The sequence below is a fragment of the Cucurbita pepo genome, unplaced genomic scaffold (genome assembly GCF_002806865.2).
Source record: "Cucurbita pepo subsp. pepo cultivar mu-cu-16 unplaced genomic scaffold, ASM280686v2 Cp4.1_scaffold000356, whole genome shotgun sequence".
Lineage (NCBI taxonomy): Eukaryota > Viridiplantae > Streptophyta > Magnoliopsida > Cucurbitales > Cucurbitaceae > Cucurbita > Cucurbita pepo.
Genome location: NW_019646593.1, coordinates 25,397 through 35,428, shown reverse-complemented (window position 1 = coordinate 35,428; position 10,032 = coordinate 25,397). Strand labels below are relative to the sequence as shown.

Below are 10,032 nucleotides of genomic sequence, written 5' to 3'. Positions count from 1 at the left end.
CCGCCAAAGGAGCTGCCGGAGGAGCCGGAGGAGCATCGTCGCGAGCCCTTTACGCCGAGTGAAGCCGAGGGTGCGTCTGTGCCGCTGGGTGCCATGTGGCTGTAGCAGGACGCGCCACGTAGTACAGGTGGCATCGGGTCGAGGTCGATTAGAGTCGCGGGTTTGGGTTGGCTCCCGGGTCGTTGGCTACAAGTGTTGGCTGCTGGGCTTCTGTTCCCGAGATGGGTCGCGGACGCGTTCGGCTGCAGAGCGAATTGGCTGGGTTGAGGAAACTTTGGCTTCAGGTTCTACAAATGGGCTGGATTCGAATCAGGTCCGACCTGGATCCGACGGATCCTTTCTTCTTCGCCCGACTCCTTGCGTGATTTTTTGACGGATTTTCTCTCTATTCACCACAACGTTTCCAACGTCTTTTTCCATCCTTTTTCTTCCCTTTCCTCTCTATTTGCTTCTCTCGTGGTTCTTGGACGTCGGGAGAGGCGGATCTCGTTTCTCAAAAATCTTATTTTGAACTCCATCTCCGACGGTAAATACGACGACCACGACGAGGTAGATCTTCTCTGAGTGAACGTGCTAAGCCTGGTGAGGGTTTTCCTGGTTGGTTTACTTGTATTGGGGTCAGAATGAAGGTTTTCGATGTTGCCAGAAAAGATCTCCGTTTCTCTCTCTCTCTCTTTTATTTCTTTGTTGTATTGTGTTTCTGGGGAGCTTTGGGGCGTTGGATGTGGATCGTTTTGTTGAAGGTTGGCGTTTGGAGACGGACGTGGAGCGTTGTTCCTTGATGAATCCAGAAAACATGCCGGTCGCTGGAAAACTTGCGAGTTTTCTAGCAACTGGGTTTTTCTTTTTTTTTTTTTTTTTTAATTTTCCGATTCGTTACATTATATACCCCTAAAAAGAACTTTCATCCTCGAAAGTCTCAAACTCTTGTACTAACTTGGAGTATTTTTCTCTTATTTCGTCCTCATGCTCCTACGTGGCCTCCTCAGTGTGGTGGCTCGGCCACAACACCTTAACGGACGAATTGTCACTGTTGTGTAGTGCTTTCACTTCTCGGGTTAAAATTCTTATTGGTTTTTCCTCGTAACTCAATCTCTGTTGAGTTGGAGAGGCTTGTAGCCTATTATGTGTATAGGGTCCATCAGGTATTTACTTAGCATTGACACGTGAACTACATCGTGCACTCTTAATAGGTCCAATAAATCTAGGACTTAACTTGCCGTTACGTCCAAACCTCAAGACACCTTTCATGAGTGCCACCTTTAGGAATACTAGATCCCCTATCTCGAACTCTAAGTTTCTACGCCTTACATCAACGTAGCTTTTCTGTCTACTTTGAGTCGATACGCAACTTCGCTCGAATTTTCTAGATAGCCTCATTGGTGACTCGAACCAGCTCGAGTCCTACTAGCTCTCTCTCACTTACTTCGTCCCAAATGGGTGGATTGGAATCCTAACTTTCCTTAAAGTCAAATACGCAAGCGTGTAGTATGTCCTTTAAGATTTGGTTTAAGCGCTCTGTTTGTCCATTTGTTTGGGTCACAAACTCACACTAACAAGCTCGGCTATGTCTCTCTTCATGCTTCTTCACCAGAAGTGTTGTTTTAAATCTTGGAACATCTTAGTACCTCCTGGGTGCATGTCAAATGACGAGTTGTGTGCCTCCATCAATATCTCTTTTCTTAACTCTTCTATTGTTGGACACATAAGCATCCATGACACAATAATCCTTAATCTGAGATTTCGAGGCCAATTCGGGTCACGCGTTCAGGTTGTCTCGCGGGTCATTGGCTGCAGGCGTGGGCTGTTGGGCTTCCGTTCGCGGGTTGGGCCAATGGAGTGTTTGGTTGGGCCGAGGGAACTTGGACTTCGCATTTTACAAATGGGCTATTGTCGAGTCGCAGTGTAACGACCCGGAAAAGAAAAAAAAACACTCAGTCGCCGGAAAACTCGCGAGTTTTCCGGCGACCGCTGAGTTTCGCAGACGTCACGCGATACGACGGCCACACCATGCCCAGCCTTCAGCCCACGACTCCCAGCACCTATCAAAATACCTGCAAAGGGAGAAAAGAAAGAAAATACGAGAGAGAGATTTCGAATAAACGTCGGCGAGTTTCCAATTTCTCCGACGAGCCCCAAACCACCCGAAAATTGGCACCAAACGATTAGTTACCACCACGAGAAGGATCCCTAATGAAAGCACAATAACTCAAGGTGCGTTTTGTGCTTTATCGTAAGCGCTGTCGTCGGTAACCGTGGTTTAAAAATTGGATTTTCCTAATCGTTCTTAGATCTGTGGTTTTAGAAACTTTTAGACCGCAAAACTCACAGAAAAGAAAGAAGGACGACAAATAAAGAGGAAAAGGAAGAAAGAGGACCGAAATCGTCAACGGATACACCGCGGGAAGGATAGAGAAAACTCGCCAGAAAATCGGTCGAAGTTGGGTAAGGAAGACGAGATCCACGGATCCGGGTCAACTCGAACCCAAAACTCGAGAGAGCCAGCCCATTCCTTCCTTCGGCCTCTGCCTTTGGCCCAGCCCAACTATAGCGGCCCAAACCTCAAACTAGCCTAGAAGCTACGGTTCAGTTGAACCAACCCGAGACCAGACCCACAGTCCAATCGAGCCGGCCTGCAACCCAAACACTTGTGGCCCAGCCAAGTAAGCCGAGGCCCAACGATTAGTCTTGGCCTAGTAGCCTTCTGCAGCCCGCGACCTGGACCACGACCCGAACCGGACTGCGACCCGACGCTACCGCACGACGTGGCTCGCTCTGCTGCTGCCACATGTCACACATCAGCGCAGGCGATCCCTCGACTCGGCTCGGTACAAATGGCTCGGGCTCCCTCCGATGACGCTCAGGCGGCTCCCAGGAATTAGGTTTGGTGGTTGGACCACAAATCAATTGTTCATTAGAGGATCAGTGGGACTTAAGGAACAAGAAGTAACTTTAGGGGTAAAACGGTAAATTAACCCAACTTTAGTTACGAATAACCTGTGAAGGTTCGACTTACTAATCATGGTTATATCAATTGGACAGAAATATATCTATAGTGAGGGGAGTGCAACTACTAGGCTATAGTGGAGTGTCCTAGTAGTTAACGAATGTTGGTTAACAAGGTTAATGAGTTTAACCGGTTAATCTTGGATCGTTGGAGCCCATGATCTATAGGTCCATTAGGTCCCTCTGCTAGCTCATATCAGACTAAACCATAGAACAGTGTGACGAGTGAGTTCGAAGTGTTCGAATTCAAATTAGGGAATATGCGCTACATATATACGATATATTTAACCGCATTTTTGTTTTATTTACGAATTAAACAAAAAGAGAGAATCTGAGATATTTAAATAAGATTTAAATATTTTAATCAAATATGTGTCGGAATTGATTGGGATTGACATTTGAATTAATATTAAATATTAATTAAATAGTTTAATTAATCCTTTAATATTACTTTAATTTGAAATTAATTATTCAAATTAATTGTTGAATTAAAAGGAAGAAAGTCAAAATGTTGACTTCACTTCATTGAAAAATGTAGGTTTGAGTTAGTGANAAGAAAGTCAAAATGTTGACTTCACTTCATTGAAAAATGTAGGTTTGAGTTAGTGAAATTCTGAGGTGTCAAAATTTGGTTTAACCAAACTTGCATGCTTGCCAAATAAACCCCACAAATTTGAGTGGAATTTGGAGTGTCAACCTTTGGTTATTTAGTTAACTCAAACTTGCATGCTTGCCACATAATCCAAAACATTTGAGTGGAATTTTGAGTGTCAAAATTTGTTGATCTCAAATTTGCATGAACATGCAAATATGACTCTATAAATAGAGTGATCAAGGTACGTGGAATTTCTCCCTTGAAAAAAAACCTTGAAAAAACTCTCACAAACTCTCTTTTTATATATACTAAATCCCTCCTAAGTTTAGTTACTCACCGAATTCCACAATCCCGTTCTAAGGTCGGAGAATAGTGGAGAAGACACTAGTGGTGGTTCGAAACTGGTTCGTGAGGAAAAAGGAATTTGATTCGAAACCGGTTCGTGAGGAAAAAGAAATTTGAATTACAAAAGGTTAGTACTCAAACATCTCGAGTTTTAATACTCGTGAACATGCTAGTTATTTACTATAATTGATGTTCTAAGAGTGCCTAAAATCCAAATTGCTTCCACATGTGTTATATTAAAATCCAAATTAATAATCCAACTAACAATGTGAAATACGACTCTAAAAACGACCTCAATTACCTTAAACGGGACCCAAAACAAGTTTGAGAGTGTCAGAACGGTGACAATCGGATCAAAAATTAAAAGTCGAGCCGGATAAGCCTAAGAGCTGCTAGAGGAGTTGTCAGAGGAGCCGTCGGAGCGTCGTCGTGAGCCGTTTACGCCGAGCCAAGCCGAGGGCGTGTCTGTGCTGCTGGGTGCCATGTGGCTGCAACAGTACGCGCCACGTAGTGCAGGTGCCGTCAGGTCGAGGTCGGTCAAAGTCGCAGGTTTGGGTTGGCTCACGGGTCGTTGGCTGCAGGTGTGGGCTGTTGGGATTCTGTTCCCAGGATGGGCCGCTGACGCATTTGGCTGTAGAGTGAATTGGCTGGGCCAAGGGAACTTCGGCTTTGGGTTCTACAAATGGGCTGGAGATAGGTTACGGGCTTGACTAGTCTTTGGCTACTGGACCGACTAATTTTAGGTCACGGCCTTACGTGCTGGGCCTTGGGTTCGAATCGGGTCCGACCTAATCCGACGGATCCTTTCTTCTTCGCCCAACTCCTTGCGCGATTTTTCGATGGATTTTCTCTCTATTGCCTACAACGTTTCCGACGTTTTTTTTCGTCCTTTTTCTTCCCTTTCCTCCCTGATTGCTTCTCCTCCTCTCTCCCACGAAGTTTCATGGTTGTTGGACGTCAGGAGAGGCGGATCTCGTTTCTCAAAAATATGATTTTGAACTCCTTCTCCAACGGTAAATATGACGACCACCACGACGTAGATCTGCTCTGAGTGGAGTGCTAAGCCCGGTGAGGGTTTTCCTGGTTGGTTTACTTGTATTGGGGTCAGAATGAAGGTTTTCGATGTCGTCGGAAAAGATCTCCGTTTTCTCTCCCTCTCCTGTTCCTTTGTTGTATGTGTTCTGGGGAGCTTCGGGGCGTTGGATGAGGATCGTTTGGTTGAAGGTTAGCGTTTGGAGAGGGACGTGGAGCGTCGTTCCTTGATGAATCCAAAAAATACGCCGGTGAGTGGAAAACTCGCGAGTTTCTAGCAATTGGGTTTTTCTTTTTGCTTTTTTTAATTTTCCGATTGGTTACATTATATACCCCTAAAAAAAACTTTCGTCCTCGAAAGTCTCAAACTCTTATACTAACTTGTGGTATTTTTTTTTTATTTCGTCCTCATGATTCCACGTGGCCTCCTCAGTGTGGTGGCTCTGCCACAACACCTTAACGAACGCAATGTCGCTGTTGTGTAGTGCTTTCACTTCTCGGGTTAAAATTCTTATTAGTTTTTCCTCGTAACTCAAATCTCCGATGAGTTGGAGAGGCTCGTAGGCTATTATGTGTATAGGGTCAATCATGTATTTACTTAGCATTGACACATGAACTACATCGTGCACTCTTAAAAGGTCCAATAAATCTAGGACTTAACTTGCCCTTACGTCCGAACATCAGACACCTTTCATGAGTGCCATCTTTACGAATACTAGATCCCCTGTCTCAAACTCTAAGTTTCTACGCCTTACATCGACGTAGCTTTTCTGTCTACTTTGAGCTGGTACGCATCCTCGCTTGGATTTTCTGGATAGCCTCATTGGTGACTCGAACCAGCTTGGGTTCTACTAGCTCTCTCTCACCTAGTTCATCCCAACCTAGTGGGGACCTGCACCGTTTCCCATGTTCTAAATGGTGTCATTCCAATAGTGGCTTGGAATTCCAACTTCCCTTAAAGTCAAATACGCATGCGCGTAGTATGTCTTCTAAGATTTGATTTAGGCACTCTATTTGTCCATTTGTTTGGGTCACAAGCTTACACTAACCAAGCTCGACTACGTCTCTCTTCATGCTCCAACACTAGAAGTGTTGTTTTAAATCTTGGTACATCTTAGTACACCTCCTGGGTGCATGTCAAATGGAGAGTTGTGTGCCTCTGTTAATATCTCTTTTCTTAACTCTTCTATTGTTGGACACATAGGCATCCCTGACACAATAATCCTTCATCTGAGGATTTCAAGGCCGGTTCGGGTTGTCTCGTGGGTCATTGGCTGCAGGCATGGGTTGTTGGGCTTCCGTTCATGAGCTGGGCCACAGGAGCGTTTGGCTGCAGGCCAGATTTTGGGCTGCGGGGTTCTCATACTAGAACGATCTCTAGTTGCTAGGCCGTTGGATTTTGGCCCGCGGGCTTCCGTGCTGGACCTCGGGTTCGAATTGGGTCTCTGCATGATTTTCTGATGAATTTTCTCTCTTCTACCCGCAACGTTTCCGATGTCTTTTAAAATCATTTTTCTTTCCTTTCCTCTCTGTTTGCTTCTCCTCCTCTCCCATGAAGTTTCGTGGTTGTTTGACGTCGGGGGAGGCAGATCTTGTTTCTCAAAAATCTGATTTCGAACTTCGTCTCCAATGGTGACTACGGCGACCACCACGGCGTAGGTCGGTGAGATTTTTCCTGGTTGGTTTACTCAGTATAAGGGTCAGAAGGGAGGTTTTCGACGTCGTTTGAAAAGATCTTCATTCCTCTCTTTCTCTTCTGTTTCTTTGTTGAAGTGTTTCTTGGGAGCTTGGGGGGCGTTGGCTGAGATCGTCTGGCTGAAGGTTGGCGTTTGGAGAGGGACGTGGAGTATGGTTCCTTGTGAAACGGAGATGTAGATCATCCTGTGGTGTGGGACAAGATTCATGGCGATTCTTTCAGGTAAAACCCATCATAATTCAATTTGAAAGAGATTTCATTTTGATTTTGCTCTCTTCTTTGATCTCATATCAGTTCTTCAACTTTAATGGCAACCTTATAGAAGCTTTGTTTGGGTATGTAGCCACAAACAAGAAATCGCCAATAGAGCAGAGTGGCCTCAACAATGGCGGACGAGCACTGATCTCAATTCTTGATTCCCGAAGGACAAGAAATAATTCAATAATCCTTAAATCCCTCAACATAACTCGGCAAGAACTTCTCGATGCTCTCACTGATGGACATGGCCTCGATTCAGACACACTTGAGAAGCTTGTCAAGATCACTCCAACCAAAGAACAACAATCCCAAATCCTCGAATTTGATGGCGATCCATTAAGGCTTGGCCATGCAGAATCTTTCATTTTCCATCTTCTCAAGGCTTTTCCAACAGCCTTCAATCGTCTAAACACCATGTTTTTCAAATCAAGCTACAAATTAGAGCTTCACTCAAGGACTTTTCATGAACACTTGGTAGGGGTTGCGAAGAACTGAAGGAAAAAGAGCTATTCATAAAACTGTTAGAAGCAACCCTTAAAGCTAGAAACCGATTGAATTCAGGAACAACTAGAGGTAGGGGCTAGGTCTGCATTTTTTTGAGCTTGACTCGGGAATTTGCGGGATGATGAAGTTCAACGTGAAGGAAATGAACTCTTCATCCATGTAGCAGAACCATTGAGAACCGTTTTGATTTTTATTAAGAATTAAAATAAAGCAATAAATAGAAGAGTACCTTTGTAGAAACCCTAGCTTGCAAGACTCCTTTGAGTATTCCAACCATGTAAAAGTTCTTCAACATTCCACAAGATTTTCCTTATTATGACTCGAGCACAAGGTCAAGGCTTGTGGGAGCCTCTTGAAAGAAAATCAAGGGATTGGAGAAGGAGAGTTTCGAGAATTCTCTGGAAATGTAATTTCGTTCTCTAGAGAAAGTGAGAGAGATCGTATATCTTTTTGGCTCAACCCGAGAGTCATATTTATAGGGACTCTTAGAGAATATTTGTCAAATAATATATTTGCGTATTTAATATATTAGGATATGATACTTTATACAAATTATATTAAGATATTATAATATATTATAATATATATTTAATTAATTTGAATCTCATTCAAATTTTAAATATGTTTTTATTTATGGTATGAAAATGTATCAAATACAATAAATATTTTTTTTTTAATATTATCTAATATATCAAATATTAATTTGAACCTTCAAATTAATATATTTTTTCTCCATTTTTATTTAACAAATTTAATATATTAAATATTAATTTGAACCTTTCAAATTAAATTTATTTTATCTATTTATTTAATATATCTCATATATTAAATATTAATTTGACATTTCAAATTAAATTTATTTTCTCCTTTATATTTAATATATATAATATATTAAATATCAATTTGAACACTTCAAATTTTCTTTCAAATAAATTGAACCTTTTAGCGTTTGAGCTAGAAAGAGAACTTATGGACCTACAGATTAAGATTATAAGCACCAATGATACAAAATTAATTAATTCAACTCTTTAATTAATCAATTTCCATTCATTAATTATAGGTCACTCCACTATAGACGTAGAGTTGCACTCTTATGCACCGTAGGACAAGTTATGTCCATTGATATAACCATTACAAGCAAGTCGATCCTTCACTAGTTGTTCATAATTACAGCTGGGTCAAAAGTCCGTTTTACCTATTATTAATTCTCTAATGAACAATTTTTTCATGATCCAATCACAAACCAAGTCCCTCTCAGGCCAATGAGAGGGTGGGGCCCATTGTTCAAGTCCTGCAATTAGTACTTAAGAGAACAATTCGTCTACTTTCCTTGTGTGGAAAGGAGTGAATTTCATCCCATGATATTATGTTCCCAATTCCCTATTTGGTCAAATCCCCAAAATGGTAGACATATTGAATCGGCTAAAAGAACCATTCTCACCCATGTAAATGAAAGGACAAGCCCTCACAGGCTGGAGTTCATAAGTCACTCATGATTAAGATCGAGTCACATATGATCATGTGAAATATTAATCTTCTCAATTAATGAATTTATAAATAGAGATTAAATATTTCTTGGTACAGTCTTATACAAACTCATTGTATAGGATACCCCCACTTGCATGTCTCCACGTGAACGATTTGGATAAAATCATTTGTAACGATTACAAAGTGAGCCATATCAATAGTGTTACTAAGATAAGGCACCCAACCTTATCCATATACTATAGACTATTTAGATTATTACTTGAACACAATCCTCTTGTATGTCAACCATATACTGTTAAAGATTAGATTAATAATCTCATATTTTCATACTATGATAACAATTAAATTAAAAATAAAATAATAAAATTAACTGTCCATTCCACTCGAAATAATTGTGTGGCTTTAACTAAAAATAGGATCACTCTAACTAAAAATAGGTATCACTTTAAATATAAAAAAATAGAGATTTATCTAACCATCTCCTAAAAACATGTGTATATCTACCCTATTGTTTGAATTTCGATCCTGAAACAAGGTTCTTAAAATTTCACCGCGCCTGAGATTTGGTGAAGATGTCTCCAAGTTGTTCCTCTGTTTGGATGATATCAATCTTCATGAGCCCCCGATCTGCACATTCCCGGAAGTAGTGGAATCTAATTTCTATGTGCTTGCTCCGGTCGTGCAAAACTGGATTTTTTATCAGGGAGATCGTAGCTTTGTTGTCCACGTATAACATTGGTGGATCGCCTTCTCTTTCGATGAGTTCTTTCATCAGTCGCACAAGCTAGACCCCCTGTGTTGCTGCCGTCAAAGCGACAATGTACTCTGCATTGCAAGAAGATAAAGCAACTACCTTTTGCTTAGTTGATTGCTAGCAGATCGCGGTGCCTGAGAGGAAGTAAATCATCCCGCTAGTGCTCTTACGATCATCAACGTCACCGACCATGTCACTATTACTATAGCCGACCAGCTCAAGCTTCTCTTTTCCTCTCTCTGCGCAGTATCTCACACCCCAGCCTCTAGTTCTAACCACATAGCACAGATGCGCTTGACAGCCACAAGATGCTCCTCCCTAGGTGCTTCCATAAACCTACTCATGTATCCAACG

General features: G+C 41.9%; 1 pseudogene; it reads left to right on the top strand.

The window, feature by feature from the left end:
- Positions 1 to 221: 221 nt before the first annotated feature.
- The window catches only part of LOC111785069, an 11,961-nt pseudogene continuing 2,150 nt past the window's right edge, over positions 222 to 10,032 (top strand).